This window comes from Balaenoptera musculus, chromosome 14 (genome assembly GCF_009873245.2).
Source record: "Balaenoptera musculus isolate JJ_BM4_2016_0621 chromosome 14, mBalMus1.pri.v3, whole genome shotgun sequence".
Taxonomy (NCBI): domain Eukaryota; kingdom Metazoa; phylum Chordata; class Mammalia; order Artiodactyla; family Balaenopteridae; genus Balaenoptera; species Balaenoptera musculus.
In genome coordinates this window covers 79450385-79466095 of record NC_045798.1, presented here as the reverse complement: position 1 = coordinate 79466095, position 15711 = coordinate 79450385, and the positions used below count along the sequence as shown (strand labels likewise).

The 15711-nt window shown below is 37.2% G+C and overlaps 1 protein-coding gene across 1 annotated transcript in view; it reads right to left on the bottom strand.

Moving 5' to 3' along the window:
* The window catches only part of CDH7 (cadherin 7), a 123391-nt gene that overhangs the window by 94569 nt on the left and 13111 nt on the right, over window positions 1-15711 (bottom strand). The window lies entirely within an intron of this gene.

Sequence of the window (15711 nt, the reverse complement as noted above, 5' to 3'; positions counted from 1 at the left end):
TCTTGATAAAAATAATAATGCTAGACACTTAGGTAAGCTTAGCATTTTGTTGTAGATCAGCCAGCATGAAGTAAGTACAAAGGAAAAGTCATTGACTTCCTGAAAAATACAGATTAACATCGCTAAACGGCTGATGATCAAAGCAGAAACAAATATGAGTGAATTTAGTTTCTCTATGCAGACATTGTTACAAAACCAACAAAAGGGGCACTCATAATATTCTTAGGTACACTTATGTACCATATTTTTATATACGTGTTTTAAGTTGAATAATAGTTATACTTTGGTGGTCTGTGGGAGCAGGGTATGAATTATTAGAATTCTCACATCATAACGTAGGGGATAAAGGAGAAAGATTACCCCCAAGTTATGGGATCAAACTGTAGTGAAGAGTTTGTGAAGCCAGAATATGTATTCTCTCCACTCAACTAGATACTTCTATTTAGATGGATAGATTTGCTCCAAGCTGAAGAGTTTTTCTTTTCACCTAAAGGCAAGCCTTACCATAGAGATCATATAATATGCCTCCTATGAGCTTTTGGGTGGGTTTAGCATTCATTTTATCTAGAAACCTTGAGGATTTTCATGTTCAAATGTATAGAATTTGCCCTTAAACTCAGGCGACTTTCATTTGGATATAGTCAACTGACTTGATTATTTTTATACGTGAAGAAATACTTAGCTACAGAAGCATTTCTTCAGCTTTATATTGTAGAACTGCATTTTAGGAAGCCCCTCTCCCTTTGTACCACACATCCTTTGGATGATTTATTTCAGCATCCTGTCTTTCATTTTATTTATTTTTTAAAAAAGGGAAAATCATCTCTGGCCTTCTTTTTCCCTCTGGCTTTTCTTTAATTATACTGTAGAACACCTGCCTACCTGAACGAATTCCTCTGTGATGACAATTCCTAGAAGACTAGCAATACTTCCCAATATATGTAACCACTGTGTCCCTCCTTCTGTGTGTAAGTAAGGCTATCAAAATTGCAAAATATTTGGTTTCTCCTTATTTATCTTTCCAATGACACACATATACCAAAAATACCTGTTTCTACAAATATTAAATTATATCAAGATGTTCCATCCCCTTTCTTCCCACAAAATGTCAGAATTTCACTACTCCAAAAATGTTAGGCAAACAGTATTAATTCTCAACAGATGTTTAAATGCTACAATATTTGGAACAAAACTGAATTAATCAAACTCAGTTTCTGAATTCAGAACTTTATGGCATATAGGATGGGTAAACCTTAGCAAGAGGTTTGAGCCAAACTTCAGACTAAAGGAAGTTCTGACCTCAGGCATAATCTTTAAAAAAAAAAAAAAAAAAAAAAGGGAAAGAAAGAAAGAAAATTAACTGAGAGATTAACAAGCAATCCCATTTCTCTAGCTCCATTAAGCATCACTTTTCTTCAGCAGAATCGTAATGGCATTGGAATCTCTTGCCTCCTGGGAAACTCTCAAAGATGTCATTAGCTTTCTAGATTTGGAAAGTATTTGAGAATAAAACAATCCACTGTGTGTGTGTGTGTCCTGCCCTTTCTTCAAATCTGTGGTTTGAAAAGCTGTCCTATGGAATTTTAAATCTGATTTGATTCTGAATATGTAAAATTTAAAACAGCAGCCAAATCCTTAAAGTGTTTTTAGGGTATGTATCAAATATTACTCATCAATAATGACCAAGAGAAAGAGACTGTCCAAGTGTACTTCATCAGTAATTACCAGAAAAGAGTATATGTATTGTAAATTCTGTTCCTAACCTAATATTGTATAAACATAACTAGTAACTGCTTTTCCCATCAAAAGTAACTGTTATTTAAGGTTTAGCATTTTATACATTTCAAAGTATTTTAACAGATATTGTCTGTTGGAGGTTCTGAGTCCAACTCTGTGGCGATGGGAGATTCGGCACCACCGTCCCTTCATAATAGATGAGCACACAAGGAAAGGAAATTTAAAGGACTTGTCTGTGGTCATGAAATGTGCCAATGTGAGGGACGTTACTTGGGTTTCTCCTTGTTTTCTCCTTAGACTATAGGTTGTTTTGAAACTATGCTTTAAAAAGAAAACACCCGGCTCAGGTCAATTATAGAAAGTAGTGATGTAAAGCAAAGTAAAAATATGTACCACTATTAACAATAACAGCTAACCCTTCATGAATGTTTCCTATGTATCAGAGATGAAGTACTTTACATATTATGTTATTTAGTTCTAACAACTGTATTACATAAGACCTACTATTAAACCCATTTTACAGAGATTAAGTTGCCAGAAGCTGAGTACAGTTAACCCTCCGTATCCACAGATCACGCATTCCTGGGGATTCAGCCAACTTCGAAACCCACAGATAAGGAGGGCCAACTGTACTAGGCCATTTTATATAAGGGACTTGAGCATCCTCAGATTTGAGTATCCTTGGGATGGGGGAGAAGGGGTCTTGGAACCAATCCCCTGCAGATACTGAGGGATGTTATTTCCAAGTAAGTGGTGATGGTGAGGTTCACATTTGGATCTCCTTGCTTTATGAATATGAGTTAGGATTTCACAACTAACTAGGCTAAACTTCCTCTCAATGCACTGCCATAATCTACCAATTCACTACCATTTGTACTAGGTAATATATCCAAGGGTGATCATGTAAAATGCAAACTGTCACATAATTTCCAATCCCCTATGAGAAAACAAAACAAAAATCTTCCCTCTTATTTTTCTAAAGCCCTTATTTGTGGGGTTTAATCCCCATTTTCTTTTATCCTCTACACGTTTCTTATCAGACAACCAACTGAAATCATGCTGCTATCTTTTGTGTTGAACATTCCAGAAAGCTGCAAAATAACCAATCTCCTTCCCCCCATCCCTTTTCTCTTCGTTTATTTCCTTCAGTTGGGTTTACGGCGGGCTTTAAAACAGTGCCAGGGCCATCATAGGAATTCTGGGGATGGTAAAGTCTGTGATCCCAGGTCATCAGGGTGGGATAACTATCATTCAAAGTCCAAACTTGTCTCCTGGGCCCCATGTCTTTCCAGTGGACTAGACTGTAGCCTCAAAACAGGCTGAGAAACAGCAGTAGCTTCAGACACTCCCAATACAGCCCTGAGGAAATCATGCTCACTTGCATGCATCAGAGTCAGAAACATGTGGAAAACGCCATGTCCAGGGCCCACAGTCTGTACGACGTGTTACTGATGCAACAGGCTGTCTCTCGGCCTGGAGACCTGTCTATGCCAAAGTATTCAGAGTTCTTAAAATTGCCCTAAATGTACTCTCGAACTTCTTACTGGAACAGTGTTTGATACTCCAGTTATATAGGCTGTATTTATGCAATGTTAAGAATGACATATTAATAAATAAAGCAACCTACTAAAAAACAAACAAAAAATCTATGGAAAAGGCTACTTTAACTTTTAAAACCAAAGCAGCATGCTGAGACACCTGAAGGAACGAGTAAGAGAAAGCAAATACCAGCAGTGTGTGCAGGAAGATTCCAGAATGTGCTGAGGAAGAAGAGAGGCTAAGCTCCTCGTTTACCATTTTTTTTCTGAGGAAAACAGTATTTGGAGAAATTGGTTTTGGCTTTCCTAGTTAACATTCAATTTTACTATAGCTTCCTCTCAGTGTATTCACTAGTTATTTTATGATCATATCTATTTAGTCCAAACCCTAATTTTTTCCTACATTGTTTTCTTCAAGAGATAATAATAATGCTAACAACAACAATAATAGGTAATGCAATCATGTCTTGTGTTAATGGCACAGTTCACGTTAAGGGAAACAAAAGTCATGGTTTTTCTCTTTTGAACTGATTGGATTGGTTATAAACGATCGAGGTTTACTCCTGATCCTCATATTTCAGGATGTTGAGAAACATCGCTGAGTCTGAGGAGAGTTCTGGAAACCATGTCACAAATGAAATACCTGAGTTAAAGAGTTCTTTAGTCTTTTCAAGCACTCAGTTTAAATGGGGAGAGGGGATTACCCAGCAGCTGCCTTCAAATATTTTAACAGCTAAATATAATTCAAGTTCCTAAAAGCAAGAGTTGTCCCAAAGCTTAATATCATCTCACACCACCACTCAGGGCGTCCCATGATTTCGTGCTTCCCATGCAATCAACAGCCATCCGTCCTGAACATCCAGGCACGACGCCTGGTCCAGGCACGATGCTTGGAGTGGACGTGACCCCGTTGCTCACCAAGCTGACTCACTTTTGGAAAGACACTCCCTCCCTTTTACACTTTCTTTTGTGTTTTCATATTTACCCTTTCTCTTCATGCTCACCACAGCCTTGTGAGGTTACTGTTGCTCCTATTTTATAAGTCAATGACATGAGAAAAGAAGGTATCTGCTTGAAGTCACACCATTGTTAAGTGGCGGCCAGTACACAAACCCAACTCACGTGACTGTGAACTGTGTGTTTCCACCACACTTCCTGTCCCGACTGAAAAACAGACCTGAGGCTGCCTGATCAACCACTGGGGAACTGTACAAAGAACTCCTGAATTGAGAAAGAGACTACAGCGAATGAGCTTCAAAGTTCCAGGCAGATCTACTCTGAAAAAGAATTAAAATTAAAATAAGAATATATTATTTTTCTTTTCAATGAAAATATTTGATTTTGGGTTGGCCAAAAAGTTCGTTCAGGTTTCCCTTAAGATCTTAGGGAAAAACCTACACGAACTTTTTGGCCAACCCAATATTATAACATTTCAATTTCAATATTAAGGACACGTGATTTGAAAAAAATAATCATTATATGTGAAACCAAGCAGGACCCTGTAGGGCTCCTGGGCACAAAAGCCTTTCTGTGTCCCCCGTTTCTTGTTTGTGGGGAATAGGCTTCAGCCTCCATGACGTTCCCTGAGTTCCGAAGGGCAGGTTCAAACAGTTGCTAATCAGGGAAGGGAGGGGATGTAGAGACCAGGGAGGAGCAGTCAGGAAACAATAGTATAGCCTTGGGGCGGTGTCCTGGTTCCACCTCAAGGGATACACAGAACAATATCTTTGAGCTCTTCTGTGGAAATAAAAGCCCCAACAAATGCAAGATGTTAACTACCTGATGAAGCATTCTTCATTCCAGAGACGTCACAGTTTGATAACCTTGAAAACCACATAAGCTCATCAGGAGACCACCTGAGGCCAGATTAAAGGAATACAGGCCCTGCACACACCCTGATCCTTACCAGCAACCCTGCCCTTGAACCAATGCCATAAAACTCCTCACCAAATCCACCCCCAGATTGGGACACACAGTTTTGAGGGCATTAGCCCACTGTGTCCCCCTTTGCCTGGCAAAGCAATAAAGCTATTCTTTTCTACATCACCTAAAACTCTGGCTCCAAGATTCTATCTGGCGCTGGTGCACAGAGGCCGAGTTCCAGCATCATATGTGATATTGTGTATCTCGTGACCAAAATTACACAAAATACTTTTTTTTTTTTTTTTTGCTAAATTCCAAGAGAGGTCATTGCTTGAAAAAATAATCAAAAGAGCTACTGCATGACTGTTGAAGCCTCTGAACTAGCTTAAACTCCTCCCCCAACAAAGCTTCCATTTCTCCTACACATTCTCTAGCTCTGGATAGAAAGTTAAAACTAGAGGGCTGTGGAAAACTAGACTTGATCAGTGTGCCCAGAGTTTACAGAAAAATCAAACTTAGACATAAGTCAGAAGCCATAGACAGTGTGAAGAGAGTAACACGGAAAAAAAAAATATATATATATATAAAGCATGATATTAATCATGTGAATATTAGTTCCCTTTTGTTTCTAATCATAAATCCCATTGTGAAATCTTAATTGGATCTGAAACAGAATGCACTTCTTCCTCTGACCCTAACCCTGACTCATCACTCATTTGTATATATTTTCCATCATCAATTGTACTCACGTTTCCAACAAATGATCTAATCAATGGGAAAAACCAGTCTTGTTTCAGATCATTACATTCCACAACTGCTCTCCCAAATTCATTGAACACAGCATTGTGCCATAGCCAGAAGTCTATTTGCAGGTGTTACAATGATTAACCAAAAAGATACATTATCCTTTGTAATAAGGCTTGTATTTTTACTTTCAACATCAAGCTTTGCAATACTATCTCATCATTCCACACGAATCTTTGTAAAAAGCACTTTTCCAAGGTTGTGTATCTACTCGACAATTCAAGTTACTTTTATTTTAGACATGGCTCTGTGTTTCTTTATATAGTCCATGTATGATTTTAGCATGACAAGCTCTCTCCATGTGCTATAGTCATGTGATTATTTCTCATCTGTTTCTTCAGTAATCATCTTTAACTACTGATGGCTTCACTTTTCTTAGATAGAATTACGTTGAATCCCAATGACTAGAGCTCACCAGTATCTGCTCCTCCTGAATAAGCAAAATGAGTTAGCCACCTAAATTCAGCTGTTATGATTCAGCTGAGAAAATTATACAAACTGTGTTAAGGAGAGAGTGTATGAAATACAGAACTGAGCTTCTCAGATACATTATGAAAAAGAAAATGTCAACTTTTACTTCTTCATTTCAAAGAACCAAGTGCAGAATGTGTAATCTCTTACTCTCCACACAGATTCTGCTCCAGTGTGGACCCTTAAATGACTCACAAATCAGAAAAATCTAATTTAAGTATGGTTTGACTAATTTCACTAGTGATCATCACAAATCTTTCAAACTCACATCTGTTGAACATTATGTATGTGTTGTCCAAATCTTGATTGTGTGTTTTCAGTTAAATACCTTAAAACATGTCAGCACTTTAACTAAGAAGACACGTAAATACTCTAAGGGAAGCATTCTTATCAGATAATTGTGCACTGTTTACACACAAAACTTGCTGGAATGATGTTAATCATTTTGGTTCTTGTAATTACCATTCCTGTAACACAGCCCCATCTTGAGAAATTACTCTTCTGCATTTATCTTACAGAAGACAAGGATTCTAGCTTAACTAGAAATGTAGATGGTCTCCCCATACTGTCTTGTTTTGTTCCACCCAAATCATTTGGGCTCTCTGTTATTTGTTGGTGTGGTGACAGGAGAGACAATAATTCTCAGGCTTTTGGTCTGAGAAGACCTAAGGCTGGTTGAGGCCAACATGAGTATTTTCCTGACCATTTCCTTTTCTCTAGCTATTATTTACTGGAATGTGTTCAGACCTTCTCTTATATTGAAATGTTAAGCCATGAGGTACAAAAGTAAGCTAAGCTGATGCTTGAGCCTATCTTGCTCCATCTTTCCACATCAGCTCACTAGAGTACTACTACACTGCAGTGTAGGGCCAACCAGCTACCAATGCTCCTAATCTCTTTATAACCCCTTCAGGGATGGGCTAATGGTCTTCCCACTTGTTTGAAGGCATACTTTTATCAGTGAAAACTCCTTAAGTGTATTATATATTTCATATACCAAAAACTAGAATTTTTTAAAGATGAGATTATTTTTAATTGAAGTCCTAAATATTTTCTTTCTAGACTCTCAACAGTTTGTTATTTTTCCATACCCTATTCTGGAAATTTCTGTGCTAGGGTTCATTTCGAATATTTCTGTGTCCTGGCTTAAATACCATTTTAATCTCTCCATTATCATGCCCTATTATTCTAACTATGTTCAGTTTCCAGATCTATTAAATTTTAGGAAGTAGTATATAATAATTTGAGAGCCCTTATAAATGTATCTATCCTCTCTTGAACATATGCCATTTTAAAGGAGGTTTCAAAAACATATGTTAAGAGGCCTTGATAATAATGCAACTAAATCTGACACTTTGAAGAAAAAATTATTTTTATAGACATAAAACATCTTATTAACATTTTCCCAGAAATTTAGTTTCCAGATTTGCCTTCTAACTCTTCTGAATTATATCTCTAATGACTGTCCCCTTATTCTACTTATTGTACTTCCAAATGTATCTTTTACCTCATCTCCAATATAAGAACTCCTCCTTCCTAACTCACAAGGCTTTTCTGAAGATTAATCAGTACTGACTATGAATCAGAAATGTTATAGGCTCTACCAAGAATCATTAGGAGAAATTCTCATTACTAAATCTTTCAAACATTAAATAGAGTACTATTCATTATTTAGACTTCAACTCTCTTATGAATATATGAAAATGTAAGACATTCGATTGCATTCTCTTGAGCTACTTCTTTCACCTTAGCCGACTGTACCTATTATTTTCCAAAGCAATGTTTTATTTATAATCATGAGGGTTAAATATTTGTGGCACACTGTACAGTATAAAACAGTTCTTTATATTTTGTAAGCAATGGGGGAGAAAGCGCTTATTTAAGTATAGATCAGTAGACATCTTCTTGGAATCCTAGACTACAGAGTCTTGCATGGTTCAGAAGAAAAAAAAAAATCAATTTCTCTGAGACATCCTAAATTGATGTGCTTTTGAGAAACAAGATCAATTACTACATAAAAGTATGGATATTACCTGACAGCATTTTAGATTTAAATTCCATCCACGTTTCAGACAAACCCACAACCTCATTCTAAAAATGGATAGTGGACCTTAATGAATCATTCAATACACATCCCTCAAACCAGCGGTAATATTTATTCAAATCTATAACAACAGCTTAGGTAATTTTATACCTTCCTTCAGGATTTCAAAACTTTCAGATGTTTTTTCAGCAGAAGAAGGTGGCAGATACCCCCTTGACCAAGTGATCAAAGTCAACATCAGTATGAATGAGTCTTATCAACATCCTGTGCCTCCTGACAAGATGCAGTGAGGAAGGTACACCACCACTTCTGTGGAATTCTTGCCCAAACTATTGACACATCACCTGACACATCTACAATAGAAAGCAGCATGCAATTAACCCAGATTGTGAGAGACTCTACCAAATTACTAGTCAAGAAGGACAAGAGATGACTTGAGGAGACAAGACAAATGCAAGACGTCATACTGGATTGGCTTCTGCCAGAAAAGCCACTTTACTGTAACAACTGGAAAATTCTGAGTACAACCTGTTGATGAGTAGAGTACTATACCAATGTTAATTTCCTAGTTTAAACAATAGGTACAGTCATGTATGATACTAGCATTCGGAGAAGCTGGGTCCTGGCATGATACATTGCAACCTATAAGTAAGTCTGAAATGATTTCAAAATAGTTTTAAAATTTTACCTATGTGATCTCTATTTTACAGGTGAGAAGATTATAATTTATTGCATTTTAGAGCATTGCTCAAAATAATGAGGAACTTGCCAGTATAACCCAGGGTTTCTGCTTATTGATCTTTCCACTATATAAAGCTTTCCACTATATAAAGCACCCAATATAGTTTTAGAAGACTCTGTCCGACTGGGTTTCTTTGTTTGTTTGTTTTGTTTTTGTAGCCATGCTGCCAGGCATGCGGGATCCCAGTTCCCCCTGCAGTGGAAGGGCGGAGTCTTAAAACACCGGACCGCCAGAGAAGTCCCCTGTCCTACTTTCTAACTTTCTAAGAAGATAATCCCCCCCTCTTTCTTTTTTTTTTTTTTTTTTTTTGGCTCTGATATGGAGACTGAATAAAAGGATCATGAAATCACAGAGGTTTTCCAGGTATCCTCATGCAAGCATTTGTTCACAGATCCATGAATTAGTGCCTCTGGTTTACCCACCTCCACAGCTGTAGATCGGCTGCAGGACTGACTGGTCTACATTGCCATCTGGTTACCTGCTTGGCTTATCAACCAGACTGAATGTTATGAAAGAGGAGAGTTTATTTTTTTAACCTCTTTTATCTAGCACAGTCCCTAACACAGAGTAGGTATTTAATAAGGATTTGAAGAAGAAGAGAAGGAAGAGGAAGAAAGAAAACACAGGATAGGCTGCACAGCATGCAAAAGATTTTAAGCATATTTATACAAACTACTGTTTCTCTCCAGTGATCACAATCACTATGACAGATAATCAATATGAATCAGACAAAATGATTAGGATGAAACTTCTCCCACTCCAGTACTCAACCATGTATGCTTAAACCAGCAAAGGCTCAGGGACTGTCCTGCTCCTTATCTAATTCTGTCATTTATCTTGGTGACTTACAGAGACCGCCGCAGATTCTATGACTCTATCAATGAGCACAGCATAGCAAGCTGGCCAAACAATTACAGTGCACTTACTATAGAAAGGCCCCATATCATCCTTTTAGTTGGTATCTTGTCTTTGCACTTAAAAACTCAACATAAATACAATGTAAAAACACAACGGGTATAGACTGAATTTAATTTTTCTTTTATGATGTTTGCTTCTACCACCACCAAATGGGTAACAAGTGTGTATAAACACACACGTTAAAGAAGACAGCATTTTTAAATGATTTTGGTCAACACAAACAATCAGAAAATAGAGCCAATCTAAGCTATCTAGTTTGACTATAATTAGGTTTATAACCGTAAGTCCCTATCCTCCAACTTTTAGTTGTGTGGTAGCACATGTAAAGTACTTGGTAGCTAACTACAACCTTCATTTCTAACCTAAGATAACTTTGAAGAGAAAATAAGCAATGTTAAACTGAATTAATGGTAGGTGTCTGCATTTTAGTGGCAAAATCTGATATATTTTATTTTCATTATGGTTTTGAAAGAACATACAAAGACTTGGGGTTGTTGATTTTATGTGGAGAAAATGCATTTACTACTTTATAGTTATACCGGAGTTTTATAAGAGCTAAAATTAGCTGCCAAAAAAATATTTCTAAGAGTCTGAACTTATTTGCATCCCACAGAGCTTATCCATGTCCAAATTCCTTTTGAAGCCACCAGGAGTTCCACATTTCTACCAGCAAAGTAACAAGAAGATAAAAACAAGGGTCTTCACAATTCACTCTGGTTACAAAAATGTTATGAAAATGGGTTTCCTATGCATACACAAGGAAAACAAACTATTTGCTTTCTTCTAAGACTGGAACCAATTTTAGGTAATCTACATATTTAAGATGCTTTTGCTGGTTTTTTTCCCTCCGAAATCTATAAAATGTAAATTTTACCATGATATAAATGCTCTTCCCTAAGTACTTAATATTTGGGATTATTTTCTTTTTGTGTATCTAATATAAATTAGCCCCGTTAAGGAATCTCATTTGTAACCCAATTCTTTTAATGCAACCTCTTTTCAAGATGAAAATTTCTTTTCTGGAACACTGAACAGAGCTTTGGTGATCAGGAGACAGAGAATCTCTCGGTGAGAGATAAGGCTGAGGTGTAATTAAATGCATCAAAGATGCTCACCAACACTTTCAAGCCAGCTGAAATTGAGAGCAGAGTGAATCCTACACTGCATTCCTCTGTCTTTGATTTCGACTAGGGCAATAGGCATAAATTCTCCCTGAATGAGGAGGGAAGAAAGGGGAGTAGCAGAAAAGGCAAGAGTGGTGTTAACAGCTAGAGAAGCAGACTGTGGAAGAGGAACGAAACACACATTTCAGTGAAAGTGATGGCCTAGAGCACAGCAAACGGCTGGCAGCCCATTCCGGGGAGCGGAAATGAAAAACACTTAATACCTGGAACTGAGGCTGGGTGGTTTTGTAGACAAAAATTTTTGTCAGACGGTTAGGGGATGTTAAGTGAGAAATGTCAAGGTGAGGAAAAGACTGGACTACAAAAGTACAGTGTGATGCAATCAGATGGCTGGAAACTGCTATTTCCTATGCACTTCGAGAGCCAGGTCAGGGTGATACAAAGTCACAGGGAGAAAAGGATGGCCTCTCCACTTCATTGCCCCTGTAAAGGGACAAGAAAACAGGTACGGCAGCAATTAAGAAATACTTTTAAGGAAAGGTGCACTATTATTCTTTAAAACAGAGCTCCATACAGCATGGTGACTCTAGTTAAATATATCATACTGCACATTTGAGAAAGTTGCTAGGAGAGTGGATCTTAAAAGTTCTCAACGCAAGAAAAAAATCTGTAACTATGCAGTGACAGATGTAAATTAAGACTTATTGTGGTCATCATTTCTCAATTTATACAAATATCAAATCATTATGTTGTACACCTGAAAATAATATGTCAATTATGCCTCAATAAAAAAAAAAAAGAGCTCCATCAGAGTAATGACTAATGACACCTTCCTTATGTCAACACATTTAGACTCAGCAGTTTATCACAAGAAAACGATGTGATGCTAATGATAAAGCTCAGATCCTAACCTAGACCAGAAGTCTGTGCCCTGGAGGCCTCTTGGTGAGGGTTCCAGAAGCACTCCTGGCCCTTTCCAACAGACTGTTCTACTTTGGTCTTGAGTTATCACGTTAAACAAACTCAGTAAATTGGCTAAAATAATAAGGTCATAAGCCATCTTGTGACCTCTCTATCCTCAACGTCTAAAACACCAAATTTTATTTAAGTGTAGAATAAGTTAACTGATCTTGTTGGGCATCAGCCATTAATATGGTGTCCAAATTTGAGGGCTAAAAAAAAACCGTTTAGACGTGATTTCTCTGCCATTTGAAGTCCTCGTGTTTAAGGACTGAACCATTTACCCACTCACCATATTTTTGCCATAGTCTTATCCTATACAAATGTAAAGACAAGCTGTATTTCCATTCACATCCAACACAGACCACTCCTCTAATAAACTGCATTAAGTTTAAAAGAATGTCTACTTTCATCTGAAGGATCACAAATATAACACTGGACACAACACAATAGATTAGTCACAACCCAGTTAATTTATAATTAAAAGGTAGTGAAATAAATATCATGATGTCTAGATTAACGTATGTTCCAAATATTTTTATCTCATTATTTCTCAGTAAAAAAACGAATTACGGGGCTTCCCTGGTGGCGCAGCAGTTGAGAATCTGCCTGCCAATGCAGGGGACATGGGTTCGAGCCCTGGTCTGGGAAGATCCCACATGCCGCGGAGCAACTAGGCCCGTGAGCCACAACTACTGAGCCTGCGCGTCTGGAGCCTGTGCTCCGCAACAAGAGAGGCCACGATAGTGAGAGGCCCACGCACCGTGATGAAGAGTGGCCCCCGCTTGCCGCAACTAGAGAAGGCCCTAGCACAGAAACAAAGACCCAACATAGCAATCAATCAATCAATCAATCAATCTTAAAAAAAAAAAAAAACCAATTACGGACATCATTATTCCCATTTTAAAGATGAGGAAGCTACAGTTTAGTAATATCAGGCAACTTAACCAAAATCATACAACTAGTAGGAAATGCCTGAGTCAGCAATAAAACTGAAGTCAATTTGACGCACACTGTATGTATCCATTATGTGATTAAATAAAGCCATCAAGTTTACCAAGGTCATCATTTATATTTTCCAAATTACCCAAATAGCTATGTTTTGTCAGGAAGACTCAGAGTGTAGCCATCTAACCAGCATAGGTTAAATATGCACCTGTGAAAAGTAATGATTAGGTTCCTTCTTTTCTTCCCTTGCTTCTCTGCTTATCTATTCTTCCACTCTTCATCTAGAATTTTCTGTTCTCTCAGTCCTGTAAAAACTTCTGGTCATAGCCATTACCTCCCTCAAGGTAAAAAAAAAAAAAAAAGGAAGATATATCTATTGTACATACCCAAGTGATCAAAACTGTACTGAAGTCAAAATTATTCCTATAACTCTGCCTATTCAGACCACCAACCTAAAAAAGACTCATCATCTCAAACAACCTGAAGTATTCACGTTCTCGGCCACCTTTTCTCAAGCGAATGTAAATTGCTCCTTTTAAAGCCTTTCATTTGTCTCTCTTCTCTACAAATTCTGTTTCCATCTCAAATTATTTTATTGCCCCTTTTCTGTACTTTAATCAATTAAGAGTTTTTTAAAACCTATTTCCATCCTGAACATTTTACTGTGAAGGGCAGTACTGAACTCCTCATATACAGCATTCAAGAGATAAGCACAAACTTGTTTCCTGCCACATAAAATCTGCTAAACGATTGTCTCTGATTAATTGAAAAGGAGGCACAGAATATGTGCTACCTAATCCAGGAAACACACAACTTCTCTTAGAAAAATAACAACAGCACACAGCCCAGTACCTTCACATGCATTTGGAATTTAAGTAACCTAGAGACATGCATTCATAACTTTAAACTGACTTACAGGGATTATTTCGATATAAGCATTTTAAATTGTTATGGTGAAGGGTACAAAATTTAAAATAAGGCGTTTTTTTTCATTTTAAATTACATTGATTTCAAAATGTCAACCTCACCCAAGCAACTCCATTTAAAACCAAATTAATGGAAATATTTTAGTCGTGTTTAGGAAATTTGACACTTGTGCAAAAGCGTGATTTCACCTAATAACTACAGATCCTTTATGAAGTAGTTGAATTATTATAGACCTGTCCACTGAAAAAAGTTTCATGAATTTCTCAAATTTTCATTAAAAATGAATGAGATTCTGAGCTAGATTCTTTGTCACTAACATTGCATAAGGTTATTGCTTTCACTTGATTTACAAGAAAACAAGAGAGATGGAGAGATTTAATACATGTAAAGTATAAATGATGGTGCTATTGATAACAGTAGAATGGCTATGAAAAGAAATATATACATGCACCAAAAAAACAATTGTGTACATCCTTTCTTAGGGCAGAAAAATGCTATGACCAGGCTAAAAGAATTCCTAATCCACATCCCCAGAAAACTTTAATGTATTCAAATCCTTTTGTTTACAATATAGTATCAGTATTTGTACAGTACAGAGGCTTTTAAAGGAAAACAAGAATATATAAAGATTACCTTGACTTATGTAGATACCTATCAAGAAAAATAGATTTTTCACCCTTACCTAAGGTCTATTCAAATGAAATGATGACCCATGGAATAAATTGCAAAGATTCTTCCTCAATCATTCACAGTTGAAAATATACTCAGGGATAAATTCCCCAGTTTGCTGTGCTTCACTTTATCAGGAATAGATGCATAAAACTGACAGTGAAAAGCATAAATGCAGATGTATAGATGTCTCGCCAACACACTCCACTTAGAAACCCTCCACCAGTGCTCAGCACCAAGTTGAAAAAGCTCAGGAAATCTTCACAGACATGAAAATAATCAAACCTGCAACAGACTAGAAAGTGGGAACACAGTACCAGGATGGTCGGGGAAAGGCCACGCCCTCTGAAGCGCCCTTCAGTTCAAAAGGAAACCCCTGCCCAGATACACAACCAGAAAGAAGCTGTGAAAAAAAAATCTCCATCTGGCTACCACTTGGCCACCAAATAAATACACCCCAAACTGCCCACTGTCGGTCTAATATCACTTCTCATGGACTTCTGTTCACGTTCATTTTTAACCAAAATGTAATTTTAAAGAGCAAATTATAAAAATCCATTAAAACAAGACTACCACTAAGAAATGTAGGTTTGAACTGCTCGTGATTTAGAAACAATAGGCACAATAATTATACTTTGCAATTTTTAACTGCAAGTATCAGAAAAGGATATGTAAGCATAAAGTTATTATGAGCATTATTCAACTAGTAACCCCCAGAAAGAAGCTCAAAAAGCAACTGGCTGTAAGAACCCACTACTCTTCACTTATTAGTGAACATTCTTGCTCTAGTTTTGGAAATGACAGCTTTACTAACATGCCACAATCATGGTAAACTAGGCATCTGTAGGATCCTCACCTGTTTCTAGGAATAAAGCATCACTCCCTAAATTGTGGCTACACAGGATGAATAACACCTGGATTACAGTTTCAGTGTGGCTAATAAATGCCAAAAACCTCGCAATAGTT